Source organism: Carassius gibelio, chromosome A17 (assembly GCF_023724105.1).
Source record: "Carassius gibelio isolate Cgi1373 ecotype wild population from Czech Republic chromosome A17, carGib1.2-hapl.c, whole genome shotgun sequence".
Taxonomy (NCBI): domain Eukaryota; kingdom Metazoa; phylum Chordata; class Actinopteri; order Cypriniformes; family Cyprinidae; genus Carassius; species Carassius gibelio.
Window position 1 is genome coordinate 24,597,343 of NC_068387.1, and position 19,274 is coordinate 24,616,616.

At 39.0% G+C, this 19,274-nt stretch overlaps 1 protein-coding gene and 1 long non-coding RNA gene across 3 annotated transcripts in view; one reads left to right on the plus strand and one right to left on the minus strand.

The window, feature by feature from the left end:
• Positions 1 to 19,274, plus strand: part of sash1b (SAM and SH3 domain containing 1b) — an 82,175-nt gene that overhangs the window by 6,946 nt on the left and 55,955 nt on the right. The gene's annotated exons all lie outside the window — the stretch shown is intronic.
• On the minus strand, positions 1,055 to 7,585 carry LOC128031801 (uncharacterized). The gene is made up of 2 exons (XR_008188172.1): positions 4,108 to 7,585; positions 1,055 to 1,666 (listed from the first exon to the last, which is right to left on the minus strand). It is a non-coding gene; the product is annotated as an uncharacterized LOC128031801 (long non-coding RNA).

Here is a 19,274-nt window from a genome sequence, read left to right on the forward strand (position 1 = left end):
AGTGACATTTGGTTTGTGATGCATGTAAGAGCATAAACGTGCTTCTGCAAAACTGACCCACTCTAATCTGCATTATATATATATATATATTGAATAACCATGTGCTGTTCCTGTTTGGATAAATCACTGAATTAATTAATATGAAGTTCATGGCAATATGCCTTTTCTATATGGTCATATTGGCCAGTTCTAGTGTGTGTGAATGGATTCAATTGATGTAAGTTTGAATCACTCTTGAATGCACCATCAGTTGTAATGTATGGATGTTTGGTGGTTAATTGTTGAGAGGCAGGGTGTTTTGCTCAGTGTTCAGCATCTGTTTTAGGTTTCTGTGAGCAGACAGACTGAATGGAGATCCTCTTTAATGCACACTTAAGCCGAACAAACACAGCTGTGTCGTGATGTTACTGGCTGCTCAGAAGAGCTCTTCAACACAAGAGTCGTGGTTAAATGACCCTCAAACGTCTCGAGAGTTGTGCTACACACACACAAAAAAACATGTTTCAGTGTCAATTCAAAATTGACTTTTTTATTTTTGTATTCATTTTTTTACTTATGTCCCGGCTCTTCCTGTGCACAATTAATGGGCAATTTGTGCTATTGAAAATGTGTAGTTTTCAAAATAAAGAGATGTTGAGGGATGTTTTGTCTTACACCTGAACTCAATGGTAAGTCCCAGTGATCATAATAGCAGAGTGGAAGATCATAATGATGTGTTGTTATTTTGAGGACTAACACATCTTTCCGCTCGGGTGAAAGCTGCTAGTTATCTGTGACTGTGGTTTCCGCTGGTGGACGGACGTTACAGTCAGCGGTCGGACGCTGTGGATGTCCAGCACATCTCCACCTAAGAGTCAAGAGTTAATCTATAGATCCATCCCCTTCAGCACTCTTCAAATCACACCAAAACAGATTTCTGTTCAGAGACTTAATGGTTTTCATAACGCTTCATAATAGCCTGATTGAACTGCTAAGCAAAATTGTAGTTAATTTCAGTGATTGATAATATAGTGAACACTGTAGTTCTACCAGAAAGACTCGGGAGATAGAGGAATGTACGAAGCATACATTTATTGACAGCTCAGCGAGCACAATTATAAATTTCTTTGGCGGAAGGCCCCGTCCATGGTTCGTAATCCGAGGGTAGCGAATCTGCATTTCCTGCCTGAAGACGAAGGCAGGGGCGCAGCAGACCCCCCCTGGAAGGTAAGGACAGGACCATCCTGGTGGTGGTGGGGAGGGTGGAGGTTGTTGTCGCGTTGGCATCTGCGAACTCAAACATGTGTAAGTACGATCTTTTATACAGGAGTATAAAGACGTGATTGGATAATGATGAAGGTAATTAGTGACGAAGTGATTGAGTCTTCCTGGCAGAACTTAGGCTAAAGCTTCCATTTCTACCAGAAAGACTCGGGAGATAGAGGAATGTACGAAGCATACATTTATTGACAGCTCAGCGAGCACAATTATAAATTTCTTTGGCGGAAGGCCCCGTCCATGGTTCGTAATCCGAGGGTAGCGAATCTGCATTTCCTGCCTGAAGACGAAGGCAGGGGCGCAGCAGACCCCCAAAATTAGGTGGATTACGAGACCTCCAGACGGGGCCAGCCTTCCCCCCAAAATAAAGTAGATGAAGTATACCCACCAGTTGTGAATCCTAAGGTTCCTGGAAGAAATAGAAAGAGAGTTAGCATGACCAGTATAATGACGTTAGATTAAACTTCTTAAGTTTTACAGAAATAGGCCAGACACAGACAGCAACGATAGGCAGGACACAGACAGCCACGATAGGCAGGCACGGACAGGCCTCGTTAGACCAACAGAAATAGCCACGATAGGCAGACACAGACAGGCCTCGATAGACCAACAGAAATAGCCACGATAGGCAGACACAGACAGGCCTCGATAGACCAACAGAAATAGCCACGATAGGCAGACACAGACAGGCCTCGATAGACCAACAGAAATGCCACGATAGGCAGACACAGACAGGCCTCGATAGACCAACAGAAATGCCACGATAGGCAGACACAGACAGGCCTCGATAGACCAACAGAAATAGCCACGATAGGCAGACACAGACAGGCCTCGATAGACCAACAGAAATAGCCACGATAGGCAGACACAGACAGGCCTCGATAGACCAACAGAAATGCCACGATAGGCAGACACAGACAGGCCTCGATAGACCAACAGAAATGCCACGATAGGCAGACACAGACAGGCCTCGATAGACCAACAGAAATAGCCACGATAGGCAGACACAGACAGGCCTCGATAGACCAACAGAAATGCCACGATAGGCAGACACAGACAGGCCTCGATAGACCAACAGAAATAGCCACGATAGGCAGACACGGACAGGCCTCGATAGGCCGAACATAAATAGCCACGATAGGCCAGACGCAGACAGCCACGATAGGCAAACGCGGACAGGCCCCAATTGGCCGAACATAAATAGCCCGATAGGCCAGACGCAGACAGCCACAATAGGCAGACACAGACAGGCCCCAATAGACCGTACATAAATAGCCACGATAGGCCAGACGCAGACAGCCACGATAGGCAGACACAGACAGGCCCCGATAGACCAACATAAATAGCCACGATAGGCCTCACGCAGACAGCCACGATAGGCAGACACAGACAGGCCTCAATAGACCAACAGAAATAGCCACGATAGGCCAGACGCAGACAGCCACGATAGGCAGACGCAGACAGGCCTCGATAGACCATACAGAATAGCCATGATAGGCAGAACACAGACAGCCTCGATAGACCGTACAGAAAAATAGCCATGATAGCCAGACAAAGACAGGCCTCGATAGACCATACATAAATAGCCACGATAGGCCAGACACAGACAGCCACAGTAGGCAGACGCAGACAGGCCTTGATAGACCGTACAGAAATAGCCATGATGGCCAGACACAGATAGGCCTTGATAGACCATACAGAAAAATAGCCATGATAGCCAGACACGGACAGGCCTCGATAGACCAACGGAAATAGCCACAATAGGCCAGACGCAGACAGCCACGATAGGCGGACACGGACAGGCCTCGATAGACCGTACAGAAATAGCCATGATAGCCAACACAGACAGGCCTCGATAGACCGTACATAAATAGCCACAATAGGCCAGACGCAGACAGCCACGATAGGCAGACGCAAGACAGGCCTCGATAGACCATGATTAGCCACGATAGGCAGACGCAGACAGACCTCGATAGGCCGTACATAAATAGCCACGATAGGCCAGACGCAGACAGCCACAATGGCAGACGCAGACAGGCCTCAATAGGCCGTACAGAAATCGCCACAATAGGCAGACACAGGACGGGCCTCAATAGACCATACAGAAAAATAGCCATGATGGCCGGACACGGACAGGCCTTGATAGGCCGTACAGAAATAGCCACGATAGGCCAGACACAGACAGCCACGATAGGCAGACACAGACAGGCCTCGATAGGCCGTACAGAAATAGCCATTATAGCCAGACACAGATAGGCCTCGATAGACCGTACAGAAATAGCCAGGATAGGCCAGACACAGATAGCCACAATAGGCAGACATGGGACAGGCCTTGATAGACCATACAGAAAATAGCCATGATAGCCGGACACGGACAGGTCTCGATAGACCGTACAGAAATAGCCACGATAGGCAGACACAGACAGCCACAATAGGCAGACATGGGACAGGCCTTGATAGACCATACAGAAAAATAGCCATGATAGCCGGACACGGACAGGTCTCGATAGACCGTACAGAAATAGCCACGATAGGCCAGACACAGATAGCCACAATATGCAGACATGGGACAGGCCTTGATAGACCGTACAGAAAATAGCCATGATAGCCGGACGCGGACAGGTCTCGATAGACCGTACAGAAATAGCCACGATAGGCCAGACACTGATAGCCACAATAGGCAGACATGGGGCAGGCCTTGATAGACCATACAGAAAAATAGCCATGATAGCCGGACACGGACAGGTCTCGATAGACCGTACAGAAATAGTCACGATAGGCAGACACAGACAGGCCTTGAAAGACCATACGGATATAGTAACACCACCACCAGTAATTGCATGAATTTACCTGATTAGTTACAGGAGAGCTTGCTGAGCTTCAATAATGGTTTTGAATCAGGTCTGATGTATGATTCAAATGCTTAGGAAGACCATCTGCCCATGATCTTAACAGCTGATGTAGAGATCCCTCATTCAGCTGCTGAAGTAGCTGCCCCAATTCTGAATGAATGGCCAGTAGATAGACTGCAGCTTTGAGAACAGTGGTTAAGTGAGTTCTAAACAGCCTTGGAAAGGGGGCTCCGTTAGGAAAAAGAGCGCTGGTGCGTTTTAGAAATTCTAGGTCGGATTTTTAAAGAAATTTCACCATGCAGAGAAGGGACAGGATTATTGATTTTAGAATTGTTAAGGTGACTCCAGAACCTTGCACATCGGTTTTTTTTTTTTTTTTTTTTTTTTTGAGTGCTTGGGGAGAGTGTGAAGAATTTTTGGTCCGAATCATAGATCTGAAGGAAATGCCGCGAGCAGGATCAAATTGATTGGTTTGAAGTGAATTCCCCTGGAAGCATAACCTGTAGAAAGCAGATAAACACTGCCTCCAGAAGAATATTGAGGTACTTTGAAGGAAGGCCGTAGCAGATGGAAGTAATTCATTTGCAATATGGGCAGGGTAATAGGCAGACATTTGTCTTTAATTTGTTGGAAGATTTAGCTAACCCCTCAAGTAGTAATAGAACTGAATAACCAAAAGCTTGAAAATTTGATTATAAAATTTAGCGTGGATTAGATGCTGGCAAGGAGTCTGCGAATAGAGAAATTAAGATTGCGATTTTTTTTTTTTTTTTTTTTTTTTTTTTTGACAAGAAAGGAGCAACGGTCGAAATTAGAATAGGAACGCAAAAATTGGAAGGAAAAACATTAGAAGCGGACCATGCAAATGTGTAGGCTTGATTGTAGAGGGAGCGACGCCTTAGAAATGTGATTTCCAGCTGACGTAGCACTTCGTTTAGTATTATGTCTGCTAACGGAGGGCAGACTGAAGAATCCGGGTTGGCTGAGGGCACAGCTGTCTGAAAGTTTAAAAGTGTAAGGTGAAAGGCGCAACAGCCGAGTAAGAGTGATGAACCAACACCAGTAGATGCGCGAATATAAACAAGCCTTGATTGTAGCTTAACCCCTTAACTGTCACTCCCCAATTTTTTTTTTTTTATATTATTAAGTTGAGGTATCAGAGGTTAAGTTTAAAATACGCATAAGTCGAATTGACTTACTAGCACACATTGCTAATCTTGATGTAAACAATTAAACGTTGTTTGTCTTAATCTTATCAAATTCTGAATATTTCCACCCTGTAACGAATAATTTTTCTGATGAGGTCAGTTTGACAGCATGAGCAGAACCTACTTAACGCGCCCCTCCAGACGTTAGTTAGTTATGAGTGATGGGCGGTCACACTGCACTTTTCTCTCCATTGACTTCCATTCATACGCATGCGAATGCGTCGGACCGGAAACGCAAGCTTATGCGAAAATTTTGCATTTCGCTGCGTTCCAAAGTTCAAGTTTGGTGAACTCGGACCAGGGAATTTGCATAACGTGAGGATGTGGACCAGTAGAAGAGCGATACATTGCTGCATGGCCTCTGTACAAAAATTCAAAAAGGAAGCGCTATATACTTTAGCTGTTGCACAGGGTCCTAGTTTATAATACATTAAAAGATTTATAAAAGAAAAGCTGCATGGTTTGTAGTGTCGACGGGAACAGGTGATACATTGAAATGACAACGTTTTATATATATATATATATATATATATTTTTTTTTTTTTTTTTTCTCTCTCTCTCTCTCTCTCTTTCTTCTCCCCCTCCTCCCCTTAGGGTGTATATATTTATAGAGAGATACAGAGTAACGTTACAATATAATAAAACGCTTTTGACGCCGTTGCAAAAGACACAGTGCTAGCGCACATAATAATCCATCTTGTGATAATTGAGGGGAGACTGTTTTATCTTGTTCCCGCCCATATTCGCAGTGGCGTTCGAAATAATTTTGCATGTTTAAAGTCTAGTGTGACCGCACCTTGAGACGGAGACCAGGAGTGCAAACAAACCATGCCTGCTAATTAATATTCGGTTTAAACTGGAGATCTGTCACTACTCTGAAATAAGGTCAGCAGCAACTCGTGTCACGTGGAGTAATATATGCCTGCTGACGGAGCATTGAGCCGAATCTTACTGTAATGGGGTGGAGGTAGCCTACGACTCAAAAGAAGGGTCCATATACGCATCAGCTTGGTAGATCCGGTGTTCGTAATTCACTAGCCCAAGAGTAAGCCATGTAAAGATGAGGTGGGAGCAGCGGTTCCCTGCATCTGCAACCATAGAATCCCATTAGAGTATGAACTTTCAGGAATAACGCAAATGAAAGACTGAATAAACAAATATTAAAGCATAGGATTAAAACAGCGAATCTCAAGTGTGCTAGACAGAGCTTTTTTTTTTTTTTTTTTTTTTTTTAAGAAATGCGAAAAATCTTTATCAGAATAAAGATTGTAGCGTTTATGATGAGCCTTAAAGTGCCTCATTACGAAGTAGTTATTCAGAAAATTGCATGCACTATGATCAACATCTTAATTATGCTGTGCAAGTCAATAAACAAGCACGAAACGCCCAGTGTTTTATTTGAACGTGCAAGTATAAATCCTTGCAGAGAATAAATTAATGCCCAGGCGCCGCAAGTGCATAGAACAAAATGATACTTATAATGCTGTAGACTTGTGAAGTGATGGAGGCGAGATGCCGAAGAGACTGGCAGCCTTAATTCTGTCTGCTGGTCCGGAGAAACTTCATTGCTGCAGGTTCACGTGAGCGTACAGATGAATATTTGTTGATTGAGACCAAAGTCTTTTCAGGTGTTGAGACCCAAGCAGCACTGACGCGACATCTCGGAAAGCACCAGCGTTGCCAAGACCGTATTTTTTTTTTTTTTTTTTTTTTTGTGGGCTGCCTTTTCTGTCCTGGGTTTGAGGTGATCCCAATAGTGTTATATATAGCCCCTAGAATGTGAATTCTACCGATAAATCCCTTTTGAACGCGATTGGGCTTTTTTTTTTTTTTTTTTTTTTTTTTTTTTTATAATAGTAGTAACTGGTGGTTTTGAGAACCTGGCAACCCTGGCCTGGAAGCACACGGAACTCCGCCAATGTTCACATCCTCTGCCGAGAAAAGCTTGTAAATCATCCAACACAAACGACTGCAGATAATCACCGCGACACAGAGCTAAGCCAACGATCCCGTGTGCATCTTAGAGGAACGTCGAACTCTAGATAGTTTGCGGGGCACGAACTTAATTACAGCAAGTAGATGAATAAACACGACAGCTTGAGCAAGTACAATCGCGTCGGAATCTGCGGTTGTTGTCGCGTTGGCATCTGCGAACTCAAACATGTGTAAGTACGATCTTTTATACAGGAGTATAAAGACGTGATTGGATAATGATGAAGGTAATTAGTGACGAAGTGATTGAGTCTTCCTGGCAGAACTTAGGCTAAAGCTTCCATTCTAGCCTACATTTTGTTATGTATGTAGATTAATGCTTGATATATATAGAAAACATTAAATCAATTAGGCTGAAACGGTATAGAATTGCGTTATCAACAAGAAGGTGATGGGTTTGGTTTTTAGGGAATGCATGAATTGAGCAAAATGTGTAACTTGAACCAGTGCAGTGTTAAGCCTGTCCAGTGCATAAATGGAAAGTAAATGGGCATTTAGGTATTTATAGTTCCAAATATAAATGAATAAATTAAATATGTTTTTTGTTCTATTGCATTATATTTATTTTTGTTTATTTTTAATTTATATTTAATATTTAATTTACATGTATTCCTTTGGCAGATTCTTTTATATATTTTTTATATATAAACTTTGTTAAATAAATATATTGTAATACATTTTAAGAAATTAAAAAAAATTGAATGATAATAAATAAATAAATAAATAAATGTGTGTCCAGCTCTCACCTGGTTGCTAGTTTAACAAACTATTTATTTCTTAAAATGAGCTTTATCCAATGTTTGGTTAGTTTGATCTTTTTGTTGTTGCTTTTTGGGTCTATAGAAACCCGAAGCTACGTAATTTTAATTTTCTTCATATTTCATTTTTTTTGGGAGATGCTAATGTACATACTAATGTAATGTGCATTTTTAACAAATATATATAGCTATGTATGTATTTATCTATTTTATATTATAATAATATAATTTAGTATAATAATAAAGGTATCTGGTGATATTTTCGCTTGAGAGTCTATTTCTTTTCATATATTAAATTGCCATGTATATTAAAAAGATTATAATAAATTGTGATTTAAAAAATATTCAAGATATCTAAGATTTTGGGTTAACAGCTCACACATTGCGAGTTTAACAATGTCTTTTAATGTAACAAACCTTTTCTATGTTTGGTTGGTTTCACCTTTTTAGTGTAGTTTTTTTGGACCGAGGTACCCAATGCATTTGGCCTCCCATTTCGTTGCCATTTTCTTTATACTCCAGATGTCAAATCTCTTCCCGCTTCTTTTGGGAGCTGCTACAGTTGCAATATTCATCTTTTCTTCCACATGCAAGGCTCACTTTGTTCAGTGGGATATCAGTCGGTGTTCATTTCACACTCGATATTCTGAAGCAAAGCGTGCGTGTGATGGAGAAGACAACCGTAATGTACTTGTCCTCTGAATTCACATGTAAATATTTTCCTTTGTCTCCAAGAGCCGGGGCCCCAGGGAAGTGTCCTGTCACACAAAACCCTCTGATTGGACGAGTCCCTGCTGCCACAGAGCACTCTGTCATCTGTACTGTACCGGTGTCTTTCAGAGAAAGCGATCGGCCTGTAGTTTCAGCTCCTCTGGAGAGCAGCGAGTGCTTTCAGACAGGAGGTGTCCAGCAGAAGCTGATCTGTGAATGGGGTCCGCGGCCCCTCGGTTCCTCACAGCTGACAGCTGTGTGTGTGTCTTTTCAGAGGGACGTTTGAGAGATGTAAAGCTCATGCCGGCTCTGACCCCCATTCTTCATGGAATAATAATGTCTGCCTTGGTTTCAGAGCAACAGCTTGAGCTGGAGCATTTAAAGATTTACTCTCATGCTTGTTTCCATGAGCCCAGTATCTCTGAAAGAGTCGCTTGTTTTGATGGCAGTATCCTTTGATAAAAACAGCCTTAGTAATAGACTATATTGATAAACCAGTCTTATCATAAACACGCTTTTACGCATTTTAGTATCATTGAAGCACCATTATAGTTTTTATTAGGATTTTTAATATTCTTTTTATTTTTTTATTTTCATTCAAATTTTAGTCAAAGTTTTTGTCATGTTTAGTTTTAGCTGTTTCCAGTATGTCATTTTTTTTCTTACTAATTTTTAATTGTTTGTTTTAGTAGTTTTAGTCAAACAACAATAATATCAAACTAAATAAAAAGTAAAAAGTTTGCCTTTGCAACTGTTATTTTAATTATTTATTTTTTTTTACATTTCTTTAACTTCAAGAACCAAAAAGTTTTTATTTCTTATTTTTCATTTTTTTATGGTTTTAAATTGAAAACTATAATAACTCTGCCATACAAATACATTTTCATATTATTTAGTGCATTGATTTTATTGCACAAAAACTGGTAGCTACTGTAGCATCATGGCTTATTTATTTGTTTTTTAGATTTTTGTTGCAGTAGGCCTAAAAAAATTATAGTTGTATTTTTATTGTGGAACAACAATTTTGCTTATGTTCAGCAAAATTGGCCGTCATATCTGCGCATGGATGTGAACAAATATTGGCTTTTGTAGGTTGGGAGTCGAGTTTTGGTTCATGAATAACAAATATATGAGACATCTTTCTGTGCTTATTTGTTGTCTGTAAAAGTACAACATGACTAGGATAGTCCGAATCACGAACAAATGACTCTTATGAGTGATTCTTTTTAATTAATTAGTTAAAAGACTCTCAAATCACCATTGGACTCATGAATTATCAGTTTGAACTTTCAATTTGTGTAATGATTCATTTACTGAAAGATACAGAATTAGATTTGTTTTGTTTTTTTTGTAGTAAATGTTGCATGACATGTTCCCACATTCATATACATTGCACTGAAAAAAAAAACTGTCCTTGAAACAATTCCCACTGAGAGTCTGAAGTTGTACTTTCTTGTCAAATGTACTCAATGCAACTTTGGAAAATATTTTTACAGTGAAGTTTCTTCAGTGCATGCAAATCCAATGAATATCTTATGAGAATTAAATTCTCTATTAGTGCGTCTCATGCCGTTCCAAGCATGTAATTCGATGCTCTGTGGTGCTTTTTGATCTTTCGAAGGTTCTCTTTTTAATGGATTAACGCTGCGTCTGCAGTGAACACTTCGATTTAGCGCTGCGGCGGCTTGAAGGAGAGAAAGTCTTCGGCTTTGACGACACTTCTCCCTCACACAGTTGAGAGGTGATCTGGACCAGTCCTGTGTCTGTGCACTTTTGTTTCGGGGGGACGTGTGCTTGCACGTCTTAGTCGGCTCATATGTTTCAATCCTGCTGGTTAGGAAATGCTACCATAACTCAAATTCCCGGGGTCTCTGCATGATTTTGCTGGAAGGTGGGCAGACAAAGTAAATATATTATGATTTTAAAATATAAAATAAGAAATTAAGAAAAATAAATGTTTTCCCTTTCTTCCTTTGTTTTTTGTCTTGATTTCCAAAAAAAATTAACTGAAATTATGTCTTAATTTAATGTAAATTACATTAACTCGATATGCAAAATGACATAAGATAAAATAAATGAACTTTAAATGAATATAATAATAAACAATAAAAAAAAGAAAATAAGAAAACAAAACATTTTTTTCCTTGTTTTTTTTTTTTTTTTGTCTTGTTTTCCGATATAAATATTTTCAAGAAAAAAAAAAAAAAAGATTTATTTCAATTTGAGGCAAATTGACACACAATACATTTTTCTTAATAAATAAGAAAAATAAATGTTTTCCTGTTGAATTAAGTAGATTTTTCTTGTTTTAAGCATAATGAAACTAATTTTGATAAATGTTTCCGAATATGTCATTTTGATTCCATATTGTTTCTTGTTTCAAAATGTTTAAATATTTTACTGGAAAACAAGACTTTGGCTTTTTGCTGTGTGCTGATTGATTGATCATTGATTGATTGTTTTTATATAAAACTAATTAAAATGATTGCAAGCCAAACCTAAAATACATTTTGCATTCTTAGAATAACATTCATTCCTGTATGAATCAGTTACAGTGTTCTTTGAAAGATGGAACCTGATTCTCGGTTCTAAACACATGTTCCTTGTGCAATCATATTCCCAAATGGGATCTCAAGATGGGAATATTGAGCCGTCTGGCCAGTCTCGCACCTCTACTCAACCCACAGCACTCACAGTCCACCACCTGTCCTCTGTTCACCTCCAAACACACACACACACACACACACACTGAAAGAAACAAACAGCTTGTTCTTGCGTTCAGATCTCTATTCCCTCATCTTTGTCCTCATTTTGTCACATTTCTTGACATGTACCTTGAAATGTTGCTTGTAGAGCATTCTCAGTGTGGAGCGAGAGGAAGCTGCAAAGTGCTTTTCATGTACCTTTGTCCCTTGAGACCGCAGACCATGCAGAGATATACTTTAGTTTAAAGAAAAGTTGTGCATTTGTATCTGTGCTTTATTGGATAAGCAGCATAAAGGACAGGCTAATATACCATCATGTATCATGAGTTTTATAGAGAGATGTATTGGAATCCCGAAGTTAAAATCCCATGCATTTTCTCCATGGACATTGATTTTTAGGGCTAATGTATGACCCTTTCAAGACAGTATTGTGAACATGTCATGAGGGTGTAAAGTGATGGTGTGAGCCATAGTTTAATGGCTTTTCCACTTTACACCACAACATTTGCACCAATCTCAGTCTCTGCACCGCTTATTTGTATTTATTTTGATATTTCACAATGAAGTAAATTATATTTTATACTTTAATTTAAAATACCATAGGGTCAGTAGCTTTATGCTGTGTTTTATAATGAATACTTTATCATGTTTATAATTCATTTTAGACCTGATTGGTTAGAAATGGCTATTTAGATAATTTAATAAAAATAATTTAATAGTTGAATATTTTATTTTATTTTATTATTTTTATCCCAGCTCAGTTTGTAACATAAAAGTTTTGTTTGTTTGTTCATTTGTTTGTAAGAACACCACTAAAAAGTGCAAAACTGGGTCAAAATAAAACATTTTAAAAATGAAATATTTGCCCTCTTTTTTTAAGTAATCTGCTGAAAAGTGCAAAACCGTGTTGCTTTCATTAAAATTGCATTGTTTTTTTTTTGTGCATCTAGACAGCGACATTGATCTAATTGTTTTTGAGATGGGACTGTCTGTTTTTCAACTAGAGATACTTTAGAGAAATATTTGAGAAACTTGTTTGATGACAGTTCCCTTGTAAAATCAACATCAGCACTGCTGAAGGCGGTTTCAGATGAAAAAGCATCACAGCTCATGCTCAGCTACCACCTCTTATATCAGCTTCATTAAAACGCCTTATGAATTTATAACATGCTTCAATAAACAATGATGCATGATTTCAAAATGCAAGCATTATTCTAAAGCCACTGTCTCTCTGACCTAAATCTCCAGCGGGGAAATGAGGTCTTATAAAGGGTTACCAGACATGATAAAAGACCTAATGGTGAAGGATTAAATAATCTTTTAGAAACAAAAAGATTTGGTGATGTCTCTGCGAGCAGGTCCCTTTCACAGCCTCTCTGTCAGGCCACATCAGAACCCCTACAACATCCTCCTCTCCCTCTGGATGTTCACAAATCAGGCTTTTTCTGTGACCATTCTGCTCTGAACAATGCTAAAGCTGGTCCCGGCGTCTAGACGCTGTGTGCTGCATTTCAATCAGGCCGAGAGAATAGCCGTCAGCTCACAGACACATGCTAGTCACATGGCTCTTAATCAAAGCGCCAAGACTTGAAAGGGAAGGCGTTCCTGCGCCGCTGTCGAGAGAGAGAGTGTGAAAGCTGGAGATGGTGGTAATCTGTGGGTGTGAAGAAGGTAAAAGCTGAAGCGGAAGTGTCATTAGAAAGGCACAAAAGAGAGGAAGCTGTGTTGTGTACCTGTAACGCTGGAGAAGAGGGGTTTTGTGGGAACTGAGAAGCTTTTATAAACGACCCATGTTTCCGCTAATTCAGAGTCGAATAGTATTGTAACTGACAAAACTCTGAATTAAAGAGGTGGTTCTTTCAGTTAATCTGAACTGAAGATGCCTCAACACACAGGAAGTTCAATCAGAATTAGAATTTGAATGACATGAAGTGGAGTTTACTGAATTACATTGTCTGTCTTTTTGTTTATCTGAATATTTATTGGTCTTTTCTTTCTTTTTTTTATATTTGTTCTTCTGCCATTCCCTCATGTTATCATTCTATTGTTCTTTCTGTCATTGCATCGTATTGTTCTATCTCAATACCTTTATTTCTATGTTTGTCTTTTTAATGTTCTTTTATGACCGTTTATATACCTCCTTACATTAAATGGAAATTGTAGTTGCAACTTCTTTTACAATTTATTTAGAATTCAGGTATTAAATATAAAAAAATATGAACAGGGTGTACAACTAATTGGTTGGAAGCCGTCTAGTTTAGTCTTGAGTTGTTTTTGTATTGATGAGGGTTTCATGTGCTGTTTTTGTCTTCATTAGAAACATTTAGAAATGTGTAGGATCGTTCCGCTTACAGCAGCTGTCACGTCTGGAGCAGCTCGACTCAGCCTGATCACACTTCTCTATCTCTCTCTCGTTGAGTCGTGAACTTGCTCATATTTTTAAACTGTGTTCTCAGCTCAGGCTATTTTTGTTTCCAGGTGAAATAGTCTTTATCTGCAGAACTAGTCCTCGGGCCAGGCAAATCTTCCACTAGAGATGAAGGCGGTCACTGTACTAGTTGAGCTGCATCAGGCAGTGCAGCACTATCCGACTGCAGGTTGTGCTATCGTTTATGCATGCTTGAACACTGTTTAATGGAAGCTTTTATGAAGTAACTGTTATTGGTTCACCATGCAAATGCACCTGGTTTAGCCCACAGTCCTTCATGGTCAGAGAGCCGTGATATGCTGACATGGTCCTTGGTTTCTTCTGTTAATCCTCTACGAGCTGGAGCACTTTATAAAACATGGCTAAAAGGAAATGTTTTTCTTTTTTTACGTTATACTTTTTTACCATGAGTTTTAGAATATTAGCAGACGGCTCGCCATCATGCATAATGCAAGGGATTTGAGGTTGCATTTCTAGAGTCTCATTTTTCTAAGAGACCCTTTGGAGTGGTCTTAGGACTTGGAGATGTTGCTGAAAGATTCCATACCGATCATTTTTAGCCTTTTGACCATATTAAAGATTGATTTTCAAAAGAACCATTTTGATCAAACCAAGCAGATTTAAAATGATTCAGGTTCAATACAAGTTATGCTTGATTTGGGGCAAAATTTTGATTAACATATACAATTAGTTTAAATAATTCCCTTTTGTCTTTAATATAAGTTAAAGGTTACAGAAAGGCATGTAGAATTTAAAATTAATGCTTCCGAATATAGAATTTTGAACTTCCACAGGAAGTTGAATTGAAATATTAGGAAGAACAATGTACTTAATTGCATAAAATACACTTATTTAAATGTATAGTCACAAGACATAAGTTATGTATTAGCTTGATCTTAAAGTCATAAAACTGCTTTCTAAACTTGTCTTTATAAAGTTAAGACAGCGAAGACACAAATGTAAAATTGGACACAATTTTGCATAAGTTATTAGAACATTTTCAACATATTCAACTAATCATTGATTATGTCACTGATTAATACTGTAAGTAGGTTAAGTACTAATTATTATTTAGCTTTTGCAGTTTTAAATATTATATATTTATTCATAAACATATACATATACAGAGCTGCTTTATGGAAAATGAAGTTGTAATTCTAACTGAATCTGTTAAACACTGTTGTTGTTTTTTCATGTTTAATACTGTAAAGCTGCTTACTTTAAAGCAGTCTGTTGCATGTTTTATATAAATAAACATGACATGACTTTACTGGAGTTATGATTGCAGAGTAAACATATCTACATCTCTATTATCGGATGCTTTCTTAACTGCTTCTTTCTTTATTTTTCAACCGCTGCTTCCATATATATATATTTTTACTAAAAAAAGATCTTTCAATTAAGGGTGTGTTTACTTGGTTCTTTTGGCACAAAGAAAAGACATTATGACATTTATTCCTGGTTTGCTTAGCATTAACACTTGTCATTTTTAACACCCAACATAAAGATACAAAACCAATGGCATACATGTACGGTTTTCACAAGAACTTATTATGAACATTATGTTTAAAACCGAATTGAATGAGATGAGATACACCGGGTCAGCACATATTTATAATTTTGTGACGAGAAACCAATTACTGTCCCTCTTCGAGCCAAAGAGAATGGATCAGCTTGCTTTAGCACCCAGTATTTATTAGAAACCGCTCTACTCCATCAGCTCCTGATGAACTTTATACCAGACGGGTTATAGATTCAAGATTGAGCAGCTCTGTCTGAGCCTGAGCAGACGTTATAAATTTCTGTGTGCGTGCAGCTTCCAAACAGACGCCGAATGTGTTTTATGTTAGAAATGTGCCTTGCGTGAGAAAATAAAGACTCTTGGGTGTATGAAATCACACGTTATAAATTTGAATCTCGATTCATGCACTAAAACAGCTGAAACTTCCAGTTCATGTTATTACTATAATTAGGATGCTAAGAGGTTGCGGCTAGTTGCTAGGGTGTTGCTATGCCATTGCTAATGTGTTCGGAGTGTTTTAATTAGCATTTATATAGACTCACAGGCTGTAAAAACTTTTGAGTGATTAATATTACTTCTGAAATTACTTAAGTCATTTTGAAGCAGTTGAGCTTGTTTTCAAAATGACTTAAAGGGGGGGGTGAAATGCTATTTCATGCATACTGAGTTTTTTACACTGTTAAAAAGTTGGATTCCCATGCTAAACATGGACAAAGTTTCAAAAATTAAGTTGTACGTTTGAAGGAGTATTTCTGTTCCAAAAATACTCCTTCCGGTTTGTCACAAGTTTCGGAAAGTTTTTTTCGAGTATGGCTCTGTGTGACGTTAGATGGAGCGGAATTTCCTTATATGGGTCCTAAGGCACTTCTGCCGGAAGAGCGCGCGCTCCCGTATAGCAGAGCAGAGAGAGCACAACAGACTTCACTGATCAGAGCGAGAGCATCACGAAATGTCACAAAAGGAGTGTGTTTTTGGTTGCCAGGGCAAGACAACCCTGCACAGATTACCAAAGAAAAAACAGCATTAAGGGACCAGTGGATGGAGTTTATTTTTAAAGAGCATCAACGGAGTTGTGCAAGTGTTTGTGTTTGTTCCCTGCATTTCGAGAGATGCTTGTTTTACAAACAAGGCCCAGTTTGACGACAGATTTGCGTATCGTTTATTTCTTAAGGATGATGCAATCCCAACGAAAAAGGGTCACGATCGTGTGTTGGAACCGCATTTAGTGAGTAAAACTGCTTCAAATATCTCTGCCTCCTTGTTAGTGCGTCCCCTCCCATGCCGGAGACCCGGGTTCGAGCCCTGCTCGGAGCGAGTCGTTGCTGCTGCTGCTCTCGTTCAGTTTCAGCCTTCACAGCTGTCACAGCTTCCAAACGCTCTCAACTCAAAAGCCTACTCGCGCTCGTGATTCTTTAGCTCCGCCCACACGTCACGCCTCCAGGCGCTCGTGTTTTTCCGGGAAAAATCGGTACAGACTATCTTTCTCTTATGAATATAATAAAACTACATACTTTTTGGAGTTATGAAGGATGCAGTACTACTCTATAGGTACTCAAGATTAACATGATATTGAGTGAAAACGAGCATTTCACCCTCCCTTTAATATGTTCAATTTGAATAATTAGTTATTAATTGTGATTGTTTCTTTTTGTTAATATTCTGTTAACTCCCAATCATCCCTGTGTCTGACTCTGTAGCGAACACAGCCTTCGGTATTACAGCTCCTAGGTGTTTGGGGGTTTTAGGGCCGTTGTGAATCTGCACTGCCTTTCTGGCAGAAAATTGCTCTCTCAAGTGCTCTTGTGCCACTCGCTGGAGAGCTCTTCCCTCAGCCAATCAGACGCTCTTGTTTACAGCCTCTTTCCTGCATGGCCTTTTCCTTTCATCAGCCCTTTAGAGCCTCACACAGTCACACACATGATGAGTGCAGCTGTTCTGTGAGGAGCCGTGCACAGACACTATATTATTGTTCTACCATTTTTTGTTGTATAGTTTTAAGCAGTTTACATTTTCTATGAAATGCAACATTATTAAGCATTTTTCATGTGTTGAGCATGCACACTATTATCTACATTTATGATAGCTTCTAAATTCTCTAAGAATTGTAGTACATACAAAGTAAAGAACATAAAATAGGCCTACAGCTTCTGTTAAAAAGCCAGATGTACAGTTAGTCGGTCTGTCATGAAGCGTTTGGAAGCAAGTGCATCGTCTGGAACAGAGCAAAAACGATGGAGTAAACGCTGACATAAACGTGTGTCTGTATGATCTCACATGTTGAGGATCTGTAGTTTTCATCAAATGCCACAGTTGAGTTGCATGTTCACCCATCAATCTCATGATTCGTTCCAACATGCCTTTTTTTCAACTTCCAGTCTGTCAGTGTTAGAAGAACCTCAAATTTCAACTATACATCTTTTTTTTTCTTTTTTAACTATGAAAGGTATTATAATGTTATAGTAGAAACCAAAATTAAAACAATGGGAAAACCCTTAAGATAACATGTAGAAAGAATGAAAAAACGCATCTTAAGCATGCAGAATAGCATAAGTGGATAGCATAAGTGGACGATTAATTGCCGCTTTGAACAATTACATATTGTTGCATCCATAATTGTAATTGCGTTTAGAAACTCGATTAATTGTGCTGTCCAACTGTCAGCTTACTTCTATACTTTATTGCATGGGCATATTTACATGCTTGTAATCCTGCTCATCTAAATGAATATGAAATATTTATGTATATTTACATGCATGTAGTGCATACAGTATGTAACACTGCAAGTTAGACTGAAAACTCCGGCGCCAGTATTTCACACTCCTTTTCACAACCCTCTTTGTTGCATCACACTCAACATATGCCAGGACGTGCCAAGAGTAATCACACACTCATAAAAGAAAGAGGTCATTTTAAACATGCGTGCATGAAATACAGCAGATCACATGTCCCACTTTCTCCTTTCTTCCATCTTCAGGCGCAGCAGAAAATAAAGGTCACACTCACGTTCATCTGCTATTCACTAGACAGACCGCATGACACTATAGATCTCATGAAACAGTAATGAACTCAAGCAGTCGTCGCCTATTCGTATGCTATTCGTCAGACGGTGGGTTAATTGGTCGGGCCTATAGCTGCTTTCCGTTATCAGCCTCGTCTTGATTGTATGGTGTGATTTTGATAAACCCCAGTTGGGTTTCTGCTTCACTGAAGTCAGTCTCACCTCAGGTGCTAAAATCACTTTTGCTTCGCTGTTCATACCCTGAATTAGGCAAAGGTGAAATGAAATGTAATTCATGTCAGACAAAATACAATCGTTGAGATATGAAGCAGAATTTAGATTAATATCATGGTCTTCTTCCCTGTTTCCATACAGCCCATGATATTAAAGTTTGATCCTGTTTTTTTAAGTCACAGACCCTCAGAAGCTAAGCAGATTTTCCAATGCACTATTGTTGTTTATGAGTTACATACATTCAGATTTATAAACCACTCTAGAGATTTTAGAAGGATAAAGACTTATTTTTCCACAGGATGAGCTGTCAGTTTATTCTGCTTTCCTGTATAGTCACTGAGAGGCTTTAAAGGGTTTCAGACAAAACAAATGCGAAAAATGATTGACAGCCACAGGGCATTTTTGATTGGCTGAAAAAATTTAAGCAAACTTCCTTGAATCTCTTTTTGCAGTCTAGGACTAATAATGTGAATTTTACTCTCACCAATGATATCCATTGATTCTTTTAAGAATCTTATCTGCACAGAGGTTTTGTGTTTGCCTTGAAAAGGTCTTTAGTGTCCTGTCAGTATTATTTATGTACTATAATTGTATTTATTATAGTGTATG